We start from the raw sequence: 9,678 nt of genomic DNA, 5'->3' as shown, positions 1-9,678 counted from the left end.
ATAATTTTTTAATGCGACCCCTGTTTGATTACCTTTTCCGCCATCTTGGAAAGAAATTATGTTTGGCCCTATAGGCCTACTCCAGATTTGTTCAGCACATCAAAAGCTACCACTGAGCCAAATTTGACGCTTTACCTGAAAATTGCACAATACTTCTGATATTTAACTCAATTCTGCAGCACTATTAGCGGAACTCTCGAGTACGTCCCATTCCACTGTGGTCCCATTCAGTTGAAATTAGCAGATCAGGACAGAGTTTGGAACGTAGGTCATATTACGCAAGATTGAACCCCGGGGATTGAACACGATAACGATTGATTTTCTGACTCCAAAAATTCAGCCAATCCGGGAATAAAATTGTACCCACATTCATATCCAAAAATTGCAATTTTGGATAAATCAAAACGACCCATTAGTATAGTCAAGTTGGCAAAAAACCAAACAAAATTACAACTTAGGACCCAAAAGGACAGCACCCTTATCTACTTTATTTTTCAATCCCCAAATGGTTACTTACTATTTTATAATGATGCATCTAGCGGTTACGTGTATTGTGTCATTCACATATCCTTTCATGCTTAATTTAAGGCGAGTGGGATGGCAGGAGGAGCCATAGGCCCTACTCCCGTTTTTGCCGTTAACCAACTGACAGCTACTGACTGCACGATTTCTAATATAATTACTATATAATTTCCAGTTTCTGTCCGAAGTATAACAACATGAACAAGGTGAAATAAACACATCATGGCCATGGCTATTTCTCCCGGGGGGTCACTCCCATTGTGGCCTGTACACCATCCGCGATAATCAACTTTTGAAAAGCACCCTAAACAAGGATTTAACCCTTGGCTAAAACGACACCCTAAACAGGGATTTCATTCCTAACATCAAATTTCATACCCTAAATTTCATTTCCGCGTATTTAGAAATTGCAATTTTGCTACCCTTTCTTCCAATTTTTCATGTTTTTGACACCCTAAACGCGATACGCGCGTATCGTGCCTACCCACGAAAAACGACCCTTTTACGCGTTTTCATTATCGCGGATGGTGTACAGGCCACAATGGGAGTGACCCCCCGGCTATTTCTCGGGGCTATTTTGGCTGTTTAACGTGGAGTTCTATGGGGGACTTGTGTGGATGACATTATGTTTTATAGATTGCTCTCTTGTAGTGACCTGACAAATCCGGGCTGACAAACACACCCAAGTTGGGACATGTATAAATATAACAAATTGGCCTAGGCCCTATGCCAAAAATCATGTTTGAAAAAAATTCACATTATAAGATCGTAAAGTAAATAGCTTTAATGATAAGAAACGAGTCAAGAAGCCAACAATCGCATTTATATTTCCATACATCTTGCGGTTCTTGAGTTAAGGCCAATAATATATCAAATAATGTATAGCAAGCCTTACAGTACCCATACCATTCCTTTTTATCTTGTGTGTGTCGGTATTTGTCACACGAGTACAAACGCCATTACGTCATGCTCCACGCCGACTCGCCTTAAATGATGCGGTATACACTGACCTCTCTATACTGTCTATGACTGAACACTGCAATCACAGCCATTATCAGGCTTGCCATATATCATGATCTGTACAATGTTACAATGTACTGTTTTGACATTGAACATTTAACAATGACTCTGAAGTCATCAAAAAACTCTCTTTTTATGCTGTCTATGCGCTGGAAGGTTATAAATTGTTTGGTCCAACACTCAGTACGCCACTGACCAGCTTCTATTGTTATGCATAGTCGTGCTAAAAGTCGATCGATACATTTTGAAATCAACACAATTCAGAGATGCAAATATAAAGCAATAACTTTTTTTTCCTTCAGTAAAACATAGCGCTTATGTACCTTTAAGAAATCTTAAGTGTTAAAATTAGGCATGATATAGTGAAGCCCTGTCCTTTTTTTCCAGGAAAGCTGTAGTATTAAAAGTTCGCCTTAATCTCATGATACAGTTCATATGTACGTAGATGGCTCAATTTTCAACCTTTTCATGCCAGGCGGCATAGGACATGTAACACGTGACGTTCGAGGCTGGCGAAAATACAAGGCTGACAGCCCCATTCAAATTATACGGTTAGCAGTTATAAATTGAAAAACAACATACTTACAGTGTGGTACATTGTCGTGCCCCAACGGTTTTAGTGTAAGATAATTTTGCTTTGACACCACATAACAAATTTAGAATTGTTTGTGAAGATTTCATGATTAGGCCTATGTGTTAATCCAATGGCGACGTCAAAAATGACGATATCGCATCCACCATCATCTGTTCATGCCATGCAAAAATCCATCATATGAACATTAATGGGAGCTGTCAGATGAAGCTTTCAGTGAAGCTTTGTTTTAACATGTTTAAAAAGCTCTCTCATGAAGCAGTTCATATGTACAGAGGGCTCGGTTTTCAAGTTATGAGCCTTTAAAGTTGACACTTTTACATCAACTTTTTCATGTCAGGAAAGCTGTATTTCAAAGAGATCTACCTCATACTTCCAAATTTATTTTTTATTCATTGGTTCAACAGGTAAATGCGCAGTAATAATAATGCTGAATATGGTAACCGATAATAAGTTGTGATATTGTTCACTTGCTATACCAAGATGCCAATAGAGGTTATCCGTGTTCTATAAGCTGCGTATCCTATCAGCGACTGCTATACCTTGTTTAGGACTTTCAAAAGAAGTACCTGCATGCGCAACCCTGACTGTTTCAAAACAGCCCGCCATAGGCATGCAGGTATAACCGGTAACGTCGAGATCGTGCATTGAATTGGTTTGAATGAGGAATACTACGGGAGCCAGCGCCTTTTGTTAGAAGTCAAACATGAGTAAAGTGGATAACCTCTATAACATATTTTTTTCAATGACACGCCTGTATCCAGAAACAATTGAGCTACAGCACCATTGGTGCTCTAGTTCGCTAAAGAAAGATAATTTCCCACCTCTGTGGGTCTATAGTTTTGTCAGAATATCCGTTTTCATTTTGATTTCACCTTTTTTCACATGCGACTGTCAAAATGTCTTACCAGTAGGCCTACCTCAATTCTAATATAGGCCCCTTACCCGGTACCAGCAGAAATAATCGATATTTGTATTGTGGCTTGCAAAATCATCCATCCATTGGTATAGGCCAACATTCGCGAGTTGATTTTGACAAAATTGGTAGTCGGAATTGCAAAATGATGCAATCAAAACCGAAATTTTGACCAAACTACGACATGTAGCCCTATATGATGTGCTTTAGAAAGTTGGGAAATATCATTCGTTTGCGAATTATTTTACTTTGAATAGCAAAACCGTTGACCCCCAAAAGCTCACGGGGCAAGTTGAAGCCTGTGAAAATCGAAAATCTTACACTAGAAGCCTACATTTCATACCTAAGTTTAACACCAGGGTTTGAAAAAAAATACAATACCAAGCATTTCTTCTGACATTTACCGAAGAAATGAAAATTATTGCTTTTCATTTGACCGAGAAAATTAATTATGAAGTGAAAAGGTGTAACTAATTATTTTGCTAATTTCAATACCGAATTCTCGTTTAACAATAGCCATCGACTGACAAGCGTGCCAAGTCATCAAAGAAAAGTAATAGAACCCCTTCAACCATGTCAACTGTTCAACCCGACGTGATTTATGCTTTTGAAATTCCAGAGTTCAATTTTTGAACAATACTTTTTTCACCCAGGCTTCAGCCTGGTGATATTACATTCAGTTTAGACCTTGTCCTTTGAACCCGAATTGGCTACTTTGAAACGAAGTAGCCAAACTTGAAATGCATTTGCTTCATCCTCATTAAAATTATTTTACAGGATAATGCAGAGTATCTAATGGATCTGCAGGCTACTAAAAAACTAACCTCACTCCCCATGACAAAATTTATAAAACTATATTCAGTAGTGCTTGACTTTACCCAGGGAATGGATAGAATATTAACCTCATTCAAGTCCCCATGACAATTATTCGTACAGCTGTTCTGTAGCCTATGAAGTTATTTTTTGACATATAGGGATGATGTTGCAATATGAAAGTTGACTGGTGAATGGCCATGGCCACTAATTCATGAACTTGGCTAGCTGGCTGGCTGGTCTGAGGTCACACTTCTTAAACATCTATGATTACCTAGCTGGGGGGTTTTCAACCCCCCGAGCTAGTTTGAATTGCATTGTTGTTCTCATCACAGACTGAATTAGAAGGAACCATTAAACTACTACTATTAAAGTCTGCTATTATAATCGGACACTAAATTAATTGTAAAAAATCCCCTGCTCCCATCATGCAAGTTATTCCACTTAGACTGTTTGATATAGGCCTACTTTTATCAAAATAATTAAGCATTGATTAAGCATTTGCCAGTGAAACATTCTCACTCACAAAAATCACAGATACTCAACATGAGAATCTGTGCAATGTTTGACAGAGAAGGTCACTAAATCTGGCCATCTCAAGTTCATAATTAGTTTTGATTGATCTTCATGTACCAAATCATTTACTTTAAATTGATATCCTAGCTGTGACCTCTGAGCCAAATGGTCTACATTTGTATAGCATAGTATTAGTAACACCACATGCATTCATATACATTTATATACAAACATATTGGAATAATGGGGATTGATGTTCTCTGACTGCAGTCAGAGGGCTACATGTAGTAACAGTATGGCTAGTAGTAGCATACAGGTAGTTCATATACTTATTCAGCAATCATAGCTCAGTTGTGGAGTACTACTTGAATCACCACCTTCTTGACTGATCAGAAGACCTGTGTTTTATATAGGCTTACTGCATACACTGCCTACCTCTTTGCAGCTATGTGGAGCCAAGGTGGGGCAGTCCGGGGGGGTTGTGCAGTCATGTGACCTCCGTACGGCCTGGGTATTCCCTTTTAAAGGGATTTTATTTAGATAATATTTTCTTGTACAAGAAAGTTTCAATGATTCAGTATGCAAAGTTCTGGGCAAAACGGCTATAATTGACCTCGCGCTTCGAAAATAAAAAGCCACACAAAGAAATGCTTAAATGACGAAGCTGACTAAAAGTTTAAAACAGCACTTCTATAGCAGAGATTATCAGCAACGTGAAGGAAAAAAAAAAGAAACAGATATGAAAAGCATGACTGATATTTAAAAAAAGATCCCGAAAAAAACAATGACGAATCAGTACTTATACAAGAGCACCAATGGTGCTGTAGCTCATTTTCCCTAATTAAATATGCAAATTAGTTAATTAATATGCTTAACATTTGAGTATTTTTTGTTTATATCAATTACTTTGTACCAAGTTTTAAATTTCTATGATATTCACACAAAATCCGATTACACCTGTCACCTTAATATAAAGCAGGGCCAAATTTTTACGAGCTGCATAGTCAATAAGATAACAATAATGTTAATTGGACCACTAAGTACTTATCTTGGAGACAAACAACTGGGTGAGAAGGAAAACAAGAAACAATTATATTGAGGGTTTAGGACCATACACTGCAAACCCAAAGTGCCTATATTTCAGCAGATCCTCTAAAATTGGTTTGGCAGTAACAATGAGGGATTAATTACTAAATATAGGCACAAATTTAGACCACTATTTTGGGGAGTATACAATCCAGAAGATCAGACCTCAAATGTAGTCTGATAAATAGACTCAAAATTAGACACTATAAGCCCAAAACAGCATAGGGTGCATTTTACACATGGGTGGTTCTGGAATAAGAAGCAAACATGGGTAACATTATGGGCTCTTATAAATCATTGCAAAGGAGCAATTTCCAGTTCAGTGAATTGCTACCAAACAATAAGCATGGATTTCAATAGTGATGTTATTAATAGTATTATTTGAGCAGTAATTTTACATATAGTTGTACAACAATCAACATTGAATAATAGTTAGTGATCTTCAGAAAAAGTGTATAACAAACTAATTGGGAGGGAGCTAGCAGACCATGAATGTGTCTATAATAATTGTTTCCATAAGTAATTTTGTCCAGTATCAGTTTAACAAAGGCTAATACTCTAGATTCATATCTAATCTCCAATACTAGAAGTTTTGCTGAATTTAGACGTTTTGGGTTTGCAGTGATAGCTGCTCCATAGACATTTGTTTAATTTCTGCATTCTATATTGTACACATTTTACACCTGGCAGCTATTGCAGATAGGGTTTTCTTGCCCTAAACCCCTAATGTGTACTTTATCTCTTATATACAAAATTGTAAAAACACATAGATAGGGTTTATGCAATAGCTGTCAAGTGCTTTATTTTTAAGATTATGTATAGGGTATTAGCTATTGCAGATACGACCCTCTCGATATAATTACTTTCACAACATGTTTGCCTGACCTAATTAAGTGTATTTAATTAGCTCTCAGTTTATTTGCTCAGTATTTTATGACTGCTAAGCCTTTATAGTTGTTTACTGGTCCCCAAAAAACCTCCCAATTGGAAAAATTACACATTATTAGCACATAGCAGCACCATTGAGTTATTAGTTAGCCTTGGTGCAATATCTATGGACTTGCAAAATGTATGGCAAGCAACACTGAAAAGCAAACATTGAAGCCACACGGAAGTAACAAAATTCAACATCTCTTTTACAAAATCGCCAGATCAAGGAGTTTGAACAGTGTTTGTAATATGATCAGCACCACAAACAGTCTGCAAAGGAGAATATTCTATGAAATTTGGTAAAAATTTTCGTAACAAAATGCTCCAATAATCACACTTTCCGTCCGAATTTTCCTTGCTAAATCATGAACGATCATGCAAAGATCGCTCCCTCAAATTACCAGATCCATTGCTCAAACGATGTAGCAAGAGAAAGTAAAAAACATACAGAAATCCGGACTATGCCTATAGTTCATTGCTTACGCAATGAGCTAATAAACCCGCCGTAATTGCTATCTTCAGTAGAAAGTCAAAAAAAGAAGAAAAAAATCATTAAATATAAGGGGAAAAATGTATACGAAAAGATGTTTTTAACATATCCCGCAGGAGGTACTAGTATTAATCATTATATTCGTAGGACCTAAATAAAATTTTCAGAAGATATCAAGCAATGCAAAAACGCATGAAAAATAATGTTCCAAAAAACATTGCCTAACAGCCGAATGCAAAGCTATAAAAAAGTGCTAAAATGAGGAAGAAAAAAGATAAGCTGGATTGCGGCAACTACAGAGGGATCAGCCTTCTCAGTCACGCATGTAAAGTCTTAACCCTCATCATCCAAAGGCGTATCATGAATAAAACGGAGCAAATTCTTTCTGAATCACAAGTAGGATTCAGACCTGGGAGATCAACCATCGACCAGCTCTTCACACTTCGACAGATAATGGAAAAGTAGGCCTACCTTGAGAAGAAGAAAGACCTTTACTGCTGCTACATCGATTTCGAGAAAGCCTTCGACTCTGTGTGGCAAGAAGGGCTTTGGAAGGCCCTCGGCTTCTTCGGCTTCTCCAGCAAAATCATAAGACTCTTGAAGGCCCTATATCAGAAATCAACAAGTGCGGTAAGAGTAAATGGCGATCTAACAGATTGGTTCAAGACACTGGTAGGAGTGCGTCAAGGCTGCGTAATATCTCCACAACTATTTAACATCTTGCTAGAACTAGTAATGCAATACGCCCTTCACGAAAGCAACAAAGGGGTTACTGTCCAAGGCCAGATCATCACCAACCTACGATTTGCTGATGACATTGCACTTATTGCGGAGAAGGAAGAAGACCTCCAAACACTTGTCAATCTTGTTCACGACAGCAGTTCAATATTCGGATTAAAAATCAACATAGCCAAAACTGAAGTACAGGTCATTAGCAGAGTACCAAAGCAAATCAACATCAATATAGATGAGAAACAACTTGTCCAGGTTAAAAAGTTCACCTACCTGGGAGGAACAATCAGCTAACAGGGATCCTGCACAGATGACATAAAACTCAGAATAGGGTAAGCAATAGGGGCCGTTCAGAAACTTCAAAACATATGGAATTCCAAGGACATCCAAACACATACCAAGACAGAGCTTTACAAAGTCCTTGTCCTCTCAATATTGCTCTACGGAGCTGAGACCTGGACACTGAAGAAAGTCGATGAGGACAGACTACTCGTCTTTGAGATGATGTGTTTAAGAAAGATACTGGGTGTCACAAGACTGGACAAAATCCGTAACACAGCAATCAGGAAGTGCCTAGGTATCGAGCAATCTGTTGTTGATAGGGTAACTCAAAAAAGACTCTGCTACTTTGGTCACATCCAAAGAATGACACCATCACGTTACCCCAAACTTCTGATCGATGCTCACATCCATGGGGACAGACCCAGAGGTAGACCACCAAAACGATGGCTAGATTGCATCAAGGCTGACTGCACCAAATTAAACCTGAAGTCTGTGGTGGAGGCTAGTCACCAATCCATAAACAGACAGAAATGGAGGACCATCGTGAAACAGATGCCACCACTCAACCCCATGTTGGAGTGAACGGCATAGGTCAAGGTAGGTCAAAATGAGGAAGGTGACCAAAATTAAAGCCATATTAATATTATAGGCTCTTATTATAACATTTGCTGAGGAGAACGCCCTCAAAATTTTTTAAATTCTGGTTTTTACACGATTGTAATGTACTTTAGTCAATACAGATACTCTGCAAAAATCAAGACTTTAGGTGCTGTAGTTTTGTCAAAATCCGAGATTTTGAATAAAACGATGGAACCGGCGTTTGATTATTACGATGGAAATATTAGTCGAACACGTATGCACAGTATGTACACGGCGTGCGGGATACACACACACCCCGGGGATCGTACCGAATTACAACCGCGGGAGTAACATGCATGGGCGCTATAGTAAATTCCAATTTTCTAAGCTTTACCTCACTTTTTCGGCTCAAAATTAAAAGGGGACATATCTGACAATAAAAGCTAACATTTTATGGAAAATAAATACTAATCTATTTTTACAGAAATGTTATAATATGGCTTTAAAACGGGACTTATATAGCAGAGAGTATCAACAACGTGAAGGAACAAGAATTAAGAAACAAAAATGAAAAACAGATTCCGCTGGAGGTATTAATTATTAATCATAAACAATCAAATGTTATCTTCAGAAGATAGCAAGCAAAGCAAAAAACATGAATAATAATGTTCCAAAAAACATTGCCCAAGACGCGTTCTAGATTCAGTACACAATACAGCTATACAAATTGACCGCGCGCTTAGAAAAAATAGCCAATAGGCCAAATGCAAAGCTTTAAAGAAATGCTACAATGACGAAACTGACCAAAATTTATTAAAACGGCACTTATATAGCAGAGATTATCAGCAACGTGAAGGAACATGTCTTCTTTAGGGGGAGTGTCTGTAATTTCTGGAATTGCCGTAGACAGTGGCGTAGATTTCTTTTTTGACATTGGGGGGGGTGGAGTTGGAAAATATTCTTCAAGTATGGTCAATCCAGCACCTTTTGTTGACAGAATAAGTTTATATGATAATTGCGCGCGAATTTTTTTAAAACTATTTTGAAGCTAAACTGATGAAATATGGTGTAAAAGTAGAATAAATGTGCGCGAAGCGTGCAAAAATTTGCACTTCTGGGGCTAAAATGGGGTTAATTTGGTCAGAAACCCGGATCAGGCGTCAACATTGGGGGGATGATTGTATGGACCCTCCCCCTGGC

Source organism: Amphiura filiformis, chromosome 6 (genome assembly GCF_039555335.1).
Source record: "Amphiura filiformis chromosome 6, Afil_fr2py, whole genome shotgun sequence".
NCBI lineage: Eukaryota > Metazoa > Echinodermata > Ophiuroidea > Amphilepidida > Amphiuridae > Amphiura > Amphiura filiformis.
Note: the sequence above shows the minus strand (reverse complement) of the source record.